The 14,963-nt window shown below is 51.5% G+C and overlaps 1 long non-coding RNA gene across 1 annotated transcript in view; it reads right to left on the reverse strand.

Annotated features, from left to right (window-relative positions):
• Window positions 1-10,775: 10,775 nt before the first annotated feature.
• The window catches only part of LOC113256039 (uncharacterized), a 29,245-nt gene continuing 25,057 nt past the window's right edge, over window positions 10,776-14,963 (reverse strand). Inside the window, exon 3 of the long non-coding RNA XR_003316523.3 lies at window positions 10,776-10,963. This is a non-coding gene — a long non-coding RNA (uncharacterized LOC113256039). The remainder of the gene's footprint in view (window positions 10,964-14,963) is intronic.

Consider the following 14,963-nt stretch of genomic DNA (forward strand, 5'->3'; position numbering starts at 1 on the left):
ACTCCCTTATAAACAAAGCACCTGACAGACTCCACATACGCCATACAGGCAGGTAACTATGTGGAAAAATTTTAGGTGGGCCATAGAAATCTTTACAACCAATCCATTCAAGTACAGATGAGACAATGGAGTATCAGGGAGAAAGGAAGGGCTTCTCTGCTCAAATTCTCACCAGGAGAGGTGGCTAGGTGTGAGAAGACCCTCGCCTCTTTCTAAAAGCTTGAGCAAGGGAGAATGGAGTCTGGTTTTCCTTTGATGGCAACATTTTGCTGCTTTGGCCAGTGCGTATACCTCTCCCACAGAGGTGACTGTCTGTGATGCTGGCTTCCTCATCTAGAGACATTCCCAGTGATGCTGGGTATAGCCCCACAAAATTCAGGGTCTCAAGGAATGCACCTCAAGTGTAATTAAAGGAAATTACAGACCTTTAAAAAGTTGTTATCCAAGGTTGTTCTTGACTCTTAAAATCCTAATAGATGGCTCACCAAAATATTTTAGTATATTATTCGTACGGGGAGAGATGCACTTACTGTGCAGTGGGTTACAGTTCGGATAGCGGTAACCAGCCCATATATGCTTCCTGGATTCTACAAGGAAAGAGGTTTCCTGGATTCTATCATAAAGAGGTTTATACCTAACTTACCAGAAAATCCCAGACTGTAAGCTGTCTAAGGCTTCATTTCACGGACAACGAAAATCTGAAAAAGCTATATAAGATTTACCTAAAGTAACGTTATAAGCGGCTGAGTTGGAATTATAACTCAGAGCTTTTCCCACTGTACAAAGGAGAAAAGAACCGGATAGGATCTCCCCCTCCCCTGCCCCTAGATTTCCGACCAGGCGCCTCCTTCTCTTCTCTTTCCAGCCTTATCCTACCCCCTCACCATTTTAAGATTCAATTTGAGGAGTCGGAGGAGAAATTCATCCCGGGTGACCTAGGGGGCACCAGGAAGAAAAGCCAGAACCGTTCACGTTGGTGAGCGTGTGGCTGGTGGGGGAGGCGGGCGCACTGCCCAACTGGCGCCTAACCTCGGGTTGGGGAGTGAAGCTGCAGGAGAACCTGGAGAGGAGGAGTGGGAGAAAGGGAGCACAGGTGGGCAGAGAAAAGGTGTAGCTGCTGGAGAGAAATTAGAGACCTCGGCGCCTCTGGGGAGCAGGTCAGCCCAGCTCTCACACTGCCGCGGGAAGGCCCCGAGCAAACTCCTCTTTCCAACTCGCCCTCGGTCCTTTGTTGTCGGCCTGTGCCTCTGGCTCCCGCTCATGCCCTCCGGTCCCCCGCCCCCCATGAAGTCACCCCAACTGCACTCATAATATTTTGCTTTGCGCCGGGTCTGTTTTCCACCACCAACTTCCAGCGGTCACCATGGCGACGCGCCGGGGAGGGGGGCGGGCGCGGCTGAGGAAATCCTAGGGCCTAGCCGCGGGGCAGCCCCTGCAAACTTTTCCGGGTCTCCGGGTCCTGCAGGCCGGGTGGGAAGGCGCGCTGTCACGGCCGCCTCACCGAGTCGCTTGCGGGGCTTCCCGGACTCGTCCTGAGCGCCGCGTCCGCGTCCGCGCCGGCGAGGGCTGCAGCCACCGGCCTGGGGACCCCGGGACCACGCGGCTCTCACTTGACCCTGCTGCCAAACTCACAGACGCCGGCGCTTGGCAGGTGGCGAGGGTGGGGGCGCCCATGTCCCCCTTGCCGGCCACACACACACAGGCCCGGGGTGGGAGAGGACAGCCTGATTTAGGCGCTGGAGCGAAGGGCAGACCTCAGGCCCTGTGCTCCCTTGAGCCCGCAGACCGGGTCCCCGGGCGGGAGAAAGCTGCTCCTTGCCTAGGGCCTTGGCTAGGAGAGGATAGAGGAGGCCCCGGGCCCTGTTCCCACCCGGACGCTCTGTCCCGGGGGCCCCAAGCCAGGGCCACTGAATGTCCCCACCTGGGGCCCACGGGGCCACATCAGGCCTTGTGCTGAGCCGGGGCCTGCAGACCAGCGTGCCTTTCCGCTGCTGTGGCCCGTGGTGCTCAAATCCGGCTCCAGGGGTCCTTTGGCCGCCCTAGCTCTGGATTCTGGATCTCGGGGCAGAAAGTGGTAGAGGCAGAAATTTCCAATTCGGGCTCGGTAGTACCCCTCTCTAACGTGCCATCCCGTTTAACAAGAAACGACCCTTCTGTTGCGTAGCCGACAACGCCTCCCCGGCCCACTTGGCACAAGTTCTCCGTGGCCTAAAATTCTACCTGCTTTTCTCCCTCATTCTCGAATTTCCGGGTACCTTGACTAACCGAGCGACGTTCGTCCACCACCGGGCCAGGCACCCGTGGCCGCCGCGGTTGGCTCACGAGGCGAAGGCGGGCTGGGAGCGGCTCGGTGCCGGCCGGCGAGCGGCGTGCGGCGTGCGGCGGCGGCGGCGGCGGCGTGGGGCTGCGGCGCGGGTCCCGAGCGGCGTGCGCCCGCCCCAACTACAAACCGCGCACCGGCCGGGCGGCGCGTCGACGGACCCACGCGCGCGCCTGCGGCCTTCGCCGTCCGCCCGAGCTCGGCTTGCGCGGCCAGTCTCCTGGGAGAGGGGCTCCGCTTTGTCGCGCTCCGCCGCGAGCGCGCGGAAGGCCCGGGAGGCGCGCGCGCCGGGTCCCTGGCCTCCCTCGACGGGGCCATTGTCTTAGCCCCACACTTGATGAGTATTTTGGGAAAACTGGAGGAATATATTACCGACTCGGTGTGCGGAACAAAGGGGCGCCTTTCCTTAGGTCACGCTGAAGTGGCCCCGAGGCAGACCACTAGAGCCCCGGCCCCTGCAAAACGGTTCTCCCGGGCCCGAGGCACTTTGAGGGGATTTTCCTTTTAAGAGTAGGGGACGGCGGCCTGGCTCTCCGGCCTGTCTGATCCCGGACGCTTCCGATTTCGCCCCAGCATTTGCTGCGAATCGGTTGTTCGAGCCCTTTCAGGATGAAATAGTGATCATAACACTTGTGGTTCTGGTCTCACGCGATCTGCTGTAAAAGGAGCAGAATCGAACTACTCCTTGGAGCGCTAGTCTCAGCGAGCCGGGGAGAAAGGACCTTTACATAACAAGGGAAACTCTGAAGAAAAGCTAATTGGATTAAGTTCTCTGGAAGGGAGGTGAGGGGAGGCTCCTGGACCGGACCGCGCAGAGCTGCACTTCCCTAGTCGTCGGCTTTGCAACTGTGAAATGTCACCTGGTGCGCCCCGTGTCATTTCTTCACGCGCCATTGCCCAAAACTTTTATTTGGACTTCAGGATGGCGATCTAGGATGTCTCAGATTTTCAGAAAAGGGAAGGGAGTGGATGTGGAAAAGATTTCTGTTTCAGAACCCGTTTGGGGTGTTTGCAGTTGGGGTAAAATGACCAGGTGCCACCAGCTACATCGAGGACAGAAAACGACGTTTCCACAACCCCATAACCCGCCCCCAGAACGCACAAGGAGGTCCAGTCATGTGGAGAGAGCAGTTAAAACCCCTAACTGGCGCTTGGCGGGTGTGGGGTGTGGGGAAACCCCAAGTCCCTACGTGGGCCCCTTGTGAATACTTGGCTGCAAACAATGCAGACATGGGTTTAATTTTGTTCAAGGATATTTGCTTCTAAATTTGGGGTGCTCAGGAGATGCATAGTGGTGCAAGCGCTTGACATAAAAATGAAGAGGGAGGGGCTTTTTTCGTTCTGTGATGCCTTCTTTACCGCCAGCAGAGAGCACCCCAGCAGGGCCCACGGCGTACCCGCAGCCGGGCGCGCGCGGCAGGCTACTCTTCTCCTTGTCTCGGTTACTTTATACAGTAAGGAAGACTGCGGGGCTCAGCCTTTCCCCACTCCCAGGGGGCCCACACCCACTCAGTGGGAGAGGGGCTTGGCTGTTGAGATCAGAGGTAGGCAACTACCCTGGAAAACCGAAGATCCCCCTGGCCCGAGGGGGTGGGTGTCCAGGCCATCAGGGCCTCGGCAGAAGCCTGGAGGGGCTGAAAATCTCTGCGCTGACCGAAGAAAGATGATCTGGGGCGATGCCCGGATGACCCCTACCCCCACCCCACATCCATTTCCAGCCTGCTTCGGGGGGAGGTGGGGAAATATTCTGGTGGTGTTTGTTTATTTGCTCGGGGAAGGGACGCGAGTGTGTTAAGGGATGGCAGAGGCTGGAAGGCACTTGTTGCTCCGCTCTGCTCCCAGACATCATCCCCAGCATCTCGTCAAGCTGCGGCCTCGGCCCAGGCTGGGCTCACCGCCCTGCTCCTGCCTCTCCCTGACTCTGTCTCCCCAAGAATCCCCGAGGCTGCATCCGAGTGGCGAGGGGAGTGCACTGGTTGGGGACCGCGGCTGGGCATGGGGGGGGGGGGAGAGAACTTCCAAGGGAACTTCTTCCACCTGGAAGGAGCGTTGGGAGCATAGCTTAGATCTAGAAGTTCGGCGGCTCCTCCAAGGTGCTATAAGTGGAAGGTTGAGAAAGCTCTACTGGAGAACCAAGACGCCGGGCTTTTTCGTTGTAAGAGATTCCTTGGCTTCCTTCCTTAGTTGTTACGGGCCGCCGCGACCCCAAAACCTGACGCCCACAGCCCCCAAAGTGCCGAGCAGTTTTGCAGACCTGACGCCAGGCCTCGCCAGCCGCGCTGCGTCCTGCCCTCCCTCCGGCAGAGTTACAGCCCCGCAGCGGAGCGCGTCGTCGGATGCCCCTTCCGGGCAAGGAGGTTCCACCCCGCCTCGGACGGCCCGGGGCTCCCACCTCCGACCCGGCGCGGATTCCCCAGGACCACCGTGTTCGCCGCCGCCACTCCCTCCAGCTGCGCGTCTCCACCAGTCGGAGCCTCGATCCCCACCTCCCAGGCGCTGTGCGAAGCCCTCGCCCTCCCCCGCCTCTGGGGAGTTCCGCTCGGCTTCCTGGCCCTAGCCACCAGCCTCAGAGCGCACCGCTATTCCGGGGCCCCCAAACCCGGGGGAGGAGCCGGACCCGGGAGGGGGCGGTCGGCTCGCAAAGTTTCTGCGAGCTGCACCTCGAGCTCGCCGCGAGCCAGAGAATCTTTACGTAACTTTGTGTTCAGGGCAAGCAAAAGCGCGCTCGTCAGCGCGCGCGCGCGCTCACACACACACACACTCACACGTTTACACACATAATCACACGCTTACACACACACACTTCCACGCATCCACTTACATCGCACATTGCGACGGATTGAAAACTTGTGCACGCTCTCCGTTATTTCCTAGGGTTCCACTGTCAAGTTGACCCTTCTGAACTTTTTGCAACTCTTTCTGAAGTTCCCCTTCTCCCTTTTCTTTCCCTCCCAATGTCTCCCCCCAACCCCCACCAGTAGGACTGACCTGTGGAATCCATGTCGGGTTCCTCCAGTAACCCACAATGCATGCTCTTCCCATGGACAGCACGGGCGCCCCCCAAAAGTCCTGATGTTTGGGGATCCCCTGCGCTAGAGATGCCCAGGGAGGAAGGGAGTAGGAGAGAAAAAGAGACGTAGAGAGTGCAAGGGCAAAAAGGATAGAGGAGGAAAGGAAAAGAGAGAAAGAAGAAAGAAAAGAGAAAGAAGAAAGAGGAGAGAGAGAGAGAGGGAAGGGAGAGAGCGCAGAGAAGGGGGAGAGAGAAAGAGCGAGCGAGCAAGGGGACACTCAGTAATCCAGTCGGGCAAAGCCAAACCCGTCAAAATGTTTGCGGATGTTTCATGGGAAAAAGCATCATTTTATAGGAGCCCCGATGGGAGCAATGTCATTGATAGGCCAGCCGGCCTGATGAATGGCCGCTCGTCAGATGGGGCCGTGGCGAGGCGCACTGTGAAGCCCATTGTGGGCCTGTTTTGAATAAGAAAAGCCGCCTCCGAAAAGGGGGGCTCAGAGCGACGCAATCCCAGCCCTCCGACTTCCCCCTTCTATTATAGCATTAGCAACGTTTTTCTTATTTAAAGTTCCAGAGGCCTTCTCCAGCCTTCGCCCGGCACTCATTATAGGCGAAATCAAAATTGGCTTAGATGTGGCCCCCTCCTCCCTCCCCACCCCTCCCCCGATCGGGCCAGGGGGGGCGGTGGGGGGCGGCAGGGGACTCCGGGGAGCCTGGGGAGTCGCCTACCCGGCCACGAGTGGGCCCTACTCCTTTCCCTCTACTCTTGTGCCCCCCTCCCGGTTTGGTCCCGGGTCAGATTTTGAGTGGGGGCCCTGGGAATGCGAGAAGAGGTATGCCTGACTCCCTTCCACGCGGATCCGCGGACACGCGTGGAGGAGTGGAGGACAGCTGAGGGTGAAAGGTGGGGAGGAGAACTGCAGCCCTAAGACCCCAGCCCCCAACAGAGAAACCCCCAACCTGGGCGGTGCGGAGGCCGCCTGGAGGGGAGGGTATGAGGGGCTGACTCGTCTCCTCCAGAACTTTCTCTGTCTTCCCCTGGGTTTATCCATCTCCTTCACCGAGTCTCTCCCCTTTCCCTGCCTCGCTCTCGCTCTCTGCCTGTCTCCCAGTCTCTGTCTCTCACTCTGTCCTTCTCTCGTCCTCTGTGTCCCTCTATTTCTCCTGTTTTGGCTGCCTGTCTTTCTGTCCAGCCCCTGCCCCCACGTCTCTTTGTCTCTCCCTAGGACTCTGCCCCTCTGTCTCTATCCCCCTTGGTCTCTCTGACACCCCCCTCCCCGCCTCTTCCCGTAACTCTGTCAGTCTGTCTGTGTCCCAGACCCTCCCTCCCTCCCTCCTCCCGCCCTCTCCCCCGCCCCCCAGCCAGCCGCGAAGTTTGTGAGAAGCCCGGCGTCCAAGTGGGGACGCGGTTTTCCCAGGGACCCCCTCCCCGGCTAAGTTTAAAGTGCAGAAAGAGGGGGGCGAGGAGCCGGGGGTCTGGAAGTGGAAGTGGGGGGGCAGGCTGCGTCTCTGAGGGCCCCGATAAAGTGGCCGTTCGCGGGCCGGCAGCTCTGTGATTAGAATATGAATGGGGCTCGGCAGGCGGAAGAGAAAGGCGGATTACCCCGGGTGCTTTGACCATGGACAGAGGCAGCGCCGGCCCGGCCGCGGAAGGGGCGGGGCGCGCGGGCGGGGTCCCTAACGCCTGGCGAAGGGGGTCTCTAACCCAGGACCCCAAGCTGGGTGCACCTTCCCGCGGTCCCTCGCAAAGCCCCCCAGTCTGCCCTCCAAGAAGGGCTAAGTGGGACAATGTCGGGGGAGGCACAAGGGGCCAGCACGTGCCGAGTTAAGGTCACGGTGCGGGAGGAAGGAGGCGGCGGCGCGGAATGCGGGCTGGAAAGAGCCTGGGTATGGCGTATTTCGGAGCACTGGGTTCGAATTCCGACTCGATAAATTCCTTAATCTTTCTGGGCCTCGGCTTCCTTGTCTGTAAAATGGGGCAAAGATGTCCGCTTTCAAAGTTAGGGGGAGAGTCAACGAGGGGGTGGATGTGGCAGGACTCGAACATTTGCTCTTTACCATCTTCCCCTCCCAGCACGTCGCCGCGTGGCCCGCTCCTTCCCACCACCCTGGTCTCATCTAAGGGTCTCCTCTCGGAGTGGCTGTGCCTGAGCGCTCTGTGCGGGTCCCCTCTGGCTGCGTCCGCTGCCCCGTTCATTACCCGCTTGTTTCTGCGGGAACTTTGTTCACAGCCCTAAGCCCAGGGCCCAGAACAGAGCCAGGCATTCTTTCCAGCCGCGACGGTTGACGACCGGAAAGCGGTCCATAAAAACCTGTGGCGACCGAAGGTGGCGGTGGCGATGGCCTCACGTCGTCGTGGAGTGCGTGGCAGTGAAGGCAGCGGGATTCCCAGTCCGAAGATCTGAGCGGCTGAGTCCACCCCGCGCATCCTCGATTTCTCCCGAGCGGGATGGGGCGAATGATAAAAGCCTCCTTCGGCCACCTGCAGGGCCCAACCCTTGGGGGTGAAGACTGGCCAGGATCTTGATCAGGTGCATGCAGGTGGCAGCACGGAGCTGCCACCGCCCGGAGTATTGGGGGTCCCCGGGACAATTCTTGCGGGATGCTGGGGGGGGGGCAAGGTGATCAGTTGTTATTATTATTTAAATTATACAGGAAAAATGGAGGAGGGGTGAGGTGGAGTGGGCTGGTGAGGAAAGTGAGGAGGAAGAAGTCGCAGGTGGGCTGTGCAGGGCTGGTGCACGCGCCTCCCTGCCCTGTGCTGTCTAACCTGGAATGGCACTGGCTCTCCCGCGCGGGCGGTGCTGCAGCACCTGGGAGCAGAAAGAAATGCAAATCAGCAGGTATTCATTTATTCCTTGGCAAACTGTTACTGCGTACCTGCCGTGTGCCCACCACTAGTCGGTCTAGGAGCTGGAGATGCAGCCGTGAAGAGAGTAGACTTTTAAAAAATCCCTGCCTTCCTGAAACTTACATTGGACTGAAAGGAAATAGCTAATGGTAAAATATATAATTAGATGATATAGGCTGTCCAGTGATGAGAGCTATGTAGCAGGTGGGACCAGGGAGGACCTCTCTGAGGTGGTAACACTTGAGTTCAAAAACAGCGCTATTCTAGGGGCTGGTAACAAGGGTGTGTTCATTGGTGGAAATTCACTGAGCTGTTTACACTTATGATTTTATGCATTTTTCTGAATGTATTTCAAACCTTAATAAAATGCTTGTTCAGATTCAATAACATCATTATAGGAATAGCTACCATTTACTCTTTATGTGGGGACTGTGCTTCCACTGTGCTAGGCATTTCCATGCTTCATTTCATTTAATCCACACAACTAACATATAAATATTATTGTCCCCACTTTTCAGAGGAGGACAATTGGGGTTCAGCATTGCTCTCTTACCCTTCAACACAATCATGAACAGTGCAGTTTTTAGTCTCCAGAGCTCGAAATCTAAAGCAAATATAGCAAGGCCTGCAGCGGGGGGGAGTGTGGGTGTGACAGCGACCGAGACAGGAGACCAGAAACTGAGCCCGGGCGGCTGGTGGCATTGAGGCAGGCCTCTCGAGGAAGTGATGACTAAGCCAGGAGCTGAACTCAGCAGGCCAAGGGGTGGAGGGGTGTTGCAGACAGCAGTAAGGACAAGAAGGAGGGCCTGTGTGGTATGTTTGAGGACTGGAGCCTGGTATGGGGGCAAGGAGTAATGGGCAATTTCTTGGGGAGGTAGGCGAGGATCAGATCAGAAGGGTCATGCCAAGAAATTTCTCCTGGAAGAGTCCTGAGCATACAGGACTTCATCTGTGTTTTGGAGATAATGAGTGTGGTCATACTGTGCCCGCAGGACAGGGGTTGTTCCTAGAGGGGGAGGCCATTGAGAAAGGGATCATGATGGTCTGAAATAAAGACTTGGCAGTGGAAGCAGGGAGAGGTGACTCATCCGCCAGCCTTGGTGGTGATGGGATGTGGCCGGTGAGGGGCACAGAGGGTGATGTCCAGTGTTCTGACTTGGCCTACTTATACCCGTTACAGAGATCATCCAATAGAGGGGGGCAGTGGAAGCGGCAGGATTAGGGATTTGGCAGCAAGGGAGAGGTGACTTGAAGTGCTCATAAAGCTTCCCAGTGGCCCACTAGCAGGCAGTTCCACAAAAGCATGGGGTTGGCACTGCTGGTATAAACCTGGGAGGCTGCTGGAGCCCTCAGAATGGAGGCGTGAGCTGCACACAGTGTGAAGGTGACTCACTCTTAGATCATCTGGCATGCTGCTGCGTCTCCCTGTGCCCTGGACTTGCTAATCCTAGCACTTTATTGGAATTGTTTGCTTGTCTGATGTTTTATTTTCTCTACACAGCTTACCACCATCTAAAAGTATTTGTTGGTTTCCTTGTTTATTGCATGCCTCTCCACATCAGAATGCAAGCCTCAGGAGGGCTGGGACTTTGTCCTTGTTGATCACTGCTGTCACCTCTGTCTCAGCGTTTACTGACCTCAGCATTTATTGACCACGATGAACAACTCATCCACTGGCTTGACTGGAAGCAGGTGACACAGACCCACAAGAGCACAGGATGGTGGATTTCCTTGTGCAGCGAAGTCACTGGATGTGAGATTTACACTTTACATAGTACTGAAAGGTTCTTAGTTATTCTAAGTGAAAATCAGAGCCCTGTTCAACTGATTCTAAAATGAAATCTAAGGAACAACATCTCCTCTTTAAAAATCTCCAAAACATGTATACATCTCTAGCTTAGAGTTGCATTACGGGTGGGTCTAAGCCTGAATCACCTTTGGTAGAGAAACTTCTACAGAGTAAGACTTCTTATCTTTTCTTTCTTTTTTTCCTCTCCTCTTCTCTTTCCTTCCTTCCTCGCTCCCTCCCTTCTTTCCTTCCTACTTTTCTTTTCTTTCCCTTTCCCTTCCCTTCCTTTCTCCCTTCCCCCATTCTCTCCCTCTTTCTCTCTGTCTCTCTTTCTTTCTCTTTCTTCCTTCCAACACTGAACAAACACTCATGTGCCAGGCTTTGCTCTAGGCAGAAGTTCAGAGGTGAACAGGATAGACAGGTGTCCTCCTCTCCCCTCCACCTCCTGGAGTTTACATTCTATTGGGAGAGCTGACAATAAACAAGGAAACTAAGATAAACAATAATCCTGCCTTCATGGATCTTACATTACAGTAGAGACATGCGTCCCTATCTCATGTTTCTTAATAATTCATTTGCTAATTAGTCAAGTAATTATTTCAGTAAACATTGCCTGAGCACCTTCTATGTACCTCTGTGAGCTGTGGGGATAAACAGTCTGATATGACTGTGTTCATCTTAAGTCTTGGTTCAGTGAAGGAGAAAGTCAAGAACTTAAAGCAGTTGGATAAGTACTCACAAGAGGGGTGCCCGGGTTGGCTACGGAAGGAAGAGACCACCCCCCCCAGCTCACTAAGGAAGCACCTGAAGTTTACCTTGGTTTCTGCCCGCAACTGTCTTTTATAGTCAGAAAATGCGAATAGAGAGATGCCGAGTTTTAAAAGGATAGCGGTTTGGTTTCTTGCTTTCGAAGTCATTGGACACTGTTTCTCAAATGTTGGTGCAGAAGAATCAGCAGGAGAACTTGTTCACAATACACGCTGGTGAGTCCTGTGTGGATTCAGGGGGTACAGGGATTCTTATTCAGAAGGTCTCCATTGGGCTCAGTAATATGTACTTAAATTTTTTTATTATTGCTACAAAATTTCAAGCAAATGTAAAAGAAGAGAGAATAATATAATGAGCCTCCATGAAACTATAAGGTAACTTCAATTATTATCACAACGTGGCTACTGTTGTTTCATCTATAATTCCATCCTGTTACCCCCCCCAATCCCACCTGAAGAACAGGTTAATTTTGATGCAAATTCTAGACATCCTATACTTTCATCCATAAATACTCTTAAGTATGTACCTCTAAAATATTTTTACAAAATCATTATCATATTACCATTATCACACCAAAAGTATCAACGATAATTCCATAACCAAAATTTTACTGTTCAAATTTGCCTAACTGCCTGATAATTTTTTAAAAGTTGGTTTGCCTGAATCCAGATCCACACCAGATCCACATGATGCATTTGGTTGCTATGTCTCTTAAGTTTCTTTGAATCTGAAGATTTCCCCTCCCTATTTCATTCCTTCTCAGTTATTTGTTGACAGAACCCAAGTTGTCTTTCCTGTTGTGGGCCCAGCATTCTGCAGTATGTTCATTGCATCCCTGCTGTGTCGCTTAACGTGATCTTCTGTCCCCTATAGTTCCTGTAATTTGTTAGCTGGGTCTGGAGACTTGATCAGATTCAGATTCAAGTTTATGGCAAAAATAGCACATTGGTGGTGATGTGTACTTCCTATTGTATTGCACAGGGATTCACATGGTGTCCCTACGGGTTATTAAGAAGATGAGAGGTTCAAGTGTTATCAGGTTCTAGGTTCTTTCACTTATGCTCAGCTTTCTGCTTTTCTTGTCTTCTCTATTAAGGACACGATCACAAGTTCATTCATTCTTCATGATCACAAGATGGCTGTAATTGCTAAAGTACAACAGCTTCCCTCACACACTTCTCAAAGACTGGAAGAAGAAAAGACACTTTGTCCCTTCCCCTGTCCTTTCTTAAGAGTAGGAAAACTTTCTCAGAAGCCTCTTGGATAATTTTTCCTCCTGTCCCATCAGATAACTGATTTACCTGTCCATCCTTTAACCAGTAACAAAGAGCAAATAAATACCATGGGAGGCTAAGATGAACCAAAATTCTCCCCTAGGGCTGAAGAAGGGTCCATCTCCCTCTAAAACAGACAGACATCAGGTACGTGAACCAAATCTGTGTTCAGTTACCAAGGAAGAAGGGGAGGCATGAGTAGGCAGCCAGTAGTGTCTGCCATACTATTCAATAGAGGATCAGCCTTGCATAACTTCATGCTGTGTAGAGGGAAGGGCTCTCTGCTCAACTAACAAAACATACATCTTGTCCATGAATACCTTCACTCCCGGTCCTTGCCTTGTGGGAGCACATGACCTCCACATTTTCCTGTTTGATTCCATCAACAGTTCATTTGTGGGAAATAATATTCACCGAGGATGGCAAAAGCTTTGCACTCCACCCATTTCTCAAAATGGAATCTTCAGAACTTGGTTTCTTGGTTGGATCTGACATGTGTAAAGAAGACCCATGTTCCCAGCCCTGCAAAAACCTCTCTCTCTTCTTGTTCCTGAGAAGAACTGATTTGCCAGAGTGAAATGCTCTACTCTTGGGAGCCAGTGCTCTTGCTTATAGTAGACAGGTCATTCTCAGGAACTCATTGAATGAATTCTCTCACTCATTGAATGAATGAGTGAATGTCTGCTTTTAAAATGCATAAATGACTGGAAGAAAATAATTTACACACTTAATGCAATTCCAAGAGAAATTCCAATGTGATTTTATTTCATCTGGAATGTAAATCAGTGTGACTAGTAAGAAAATGTTTATCTTTTTAAAAAATTATTTTTGCCTTTGTTAAGTAACAAGGTAACACATGTATGCTGTATAACTCAAATTATATGAAGTTGTATTAAAAATTAATCATCTCCTTTCTCTCCTATAATCCTATTGTGATAACATATTAATGATTTGGTATATGTGATTCCATACCTTTTTCTAGGCTCAAACATAAATTAATAATTGGATAAGAACATTTCAGTTTGATTGTACCATAGTCTCTCCAATCTCTCTTTTTTTTTAAAGATTTTATTTATTTATTCGACAGAGATAGAGACAGCCAGCGAGAGAGGGAACACAAGCAGGGGGAGTGGGAGAGGAAGAAGCAGGCTCATAGCGGAGGAGCCTGATGTGGGGCTTGATCCCAGATCGCCGGGATCACGCCCTGAGCCAAAGGCAGACGCTTAACCTCTGTGCCACCCAGGTGCCCCTCTCCAATCTCCTTTTGAATGTCATTTGGGTTGTTTCCAGGTTGTTGGATTTTTTTTTTGCCATCAATTATGTTACAATAGACCATCTCTACACATATGTTCTTAAGTACTGGTGCTTTTATTTCTATCAAATAGATTGTTGTGAAGGGTAATGTGAGGTCATTTAATGTTTTAATGACTTTGAAAGATTGCTTTCCCCAAAAGTTTAACAGTTCACACTTCCACCACCAATATATGAAAGAGCTAGTTTCTGCATGCCTTTACATGCACAGAATGTCATTACTCTAAAAATTTTTTTAGCCAAAGTGGAATGAAAATGATGAATAATTGCTGTCTTAATTTATATTAGTAGGGTTCAGCGTCTTTTTGTGTATTTATTCAATTTTTGAATTTGGCCTTAATGAACTGCTTACTGCTATTCTGTGTTAAGCAGCCTTTAAGACACCACCTCTGGGACCCATATACTCCCATCATTCTCCTTGAGTGGAAGCTAAATCTAGTGATTCATTTCTAATGAACAGAATTTGGCAAACGTGATGGGATGTCACTTTCAGGTTTTTTTCCCATTCTATGGTTTGTGCTTTGAGGGTCTTATTTAAGAAATCTTCCTGTTGTCCCAAGATTACAAAAAATGTTTCCACTTTTCTTTCATTAGCTTGACCTTTTGACCATTCCATCAGACATTTAATCCACCTGTAGTTTATCTTTGTAAACAGTTTTTTTTTCCAATACAATTAACCTTCCCCCCACCCCCGCCACCAAAACTATTGTCTTTGTCAGCTCAGGCTGCCCTAACAGAATACTGCAGATTGGGTGGTTTAAAGAACAGAACTTAATTTTCTCACAGTTCTAGAGGCTAGTAGTCCAAGATCAAGGTTCTGGTTGACCTGGGTTTCCTGGGAGGATTGTCTTTATGGCTTGCAGATGGCCACCCTCTCTGTGTGTCCTCACGTGGCCTTTCCTTGGTGTGTGTGCCGACACAGATGAAGAGATCTTTCTCTCTTCCTCTTCTTGTAAAATCGCTAATCCTATACGATTAGGCCTCCATATTTATGACCTCATTTAATCTTAGTGATCTCCTTAAAGGTCCTATCTCCAAATACAGTCACATTGGGGGTTAGAGCTACAACATATAGGTTTACAGGAAGGGGCGAGGGGGAACACAACTCAGTCCATATCTGGACTATCTGATAAATAATCCACACTTTCCCCAGTGGTTGGTGGTGCCCCCCCCCAAATCATATTCTCGTTTCCTGTACATGTACTCTCTAATCTTTTTCTGTCATCTCTTTGCCTGTCCCTGATCCGGTGCCACTCCATTTTTATCACTCTGGCTCTGTAACATTTCTTTATATCTGGTAAGCAAGTTCTCCCATCCATTCTTTTTCAAAATTGATTTAGCTACTCATGGGACTAATGATTTCATATATATTTTAAAATAAATTTGTCAGATTTATTAAAACCCCTGAGATGTTTTAACTGGACTTGAGTTAAAGTTGTTTTGAGTTGAATCAGCATGTTTACATGTTATTCACTCCACACAGGAACACAGCATAATCTCTCCGCTTATTGAAAAACATTGTGTGCCCTTTCATTGAGTTTCTTGTTAGAAGTCTTTGTTTTGGTTTGACTCATTCCAGGAGGCTTTCTGGTTGGGTTGCTATCATGCATGATATCCTGTCTATAGTTATATGTGGC

Source organism: Ursus arctos, unplaced genomic scaffold, assembly GCF_023065955.2.
Source record: "Ursus arctos isolate Adak ecotype North America unplaced genomic scaffold, UrsArc2.0 scaffold_21, whole genome shotgun sequence".
Taxonomy (NCBI): Eukaryota; Metazoa; Chordata; class Mammalia; order Carnivora; family Ursidae; genus Ursus; species Ursus arctos.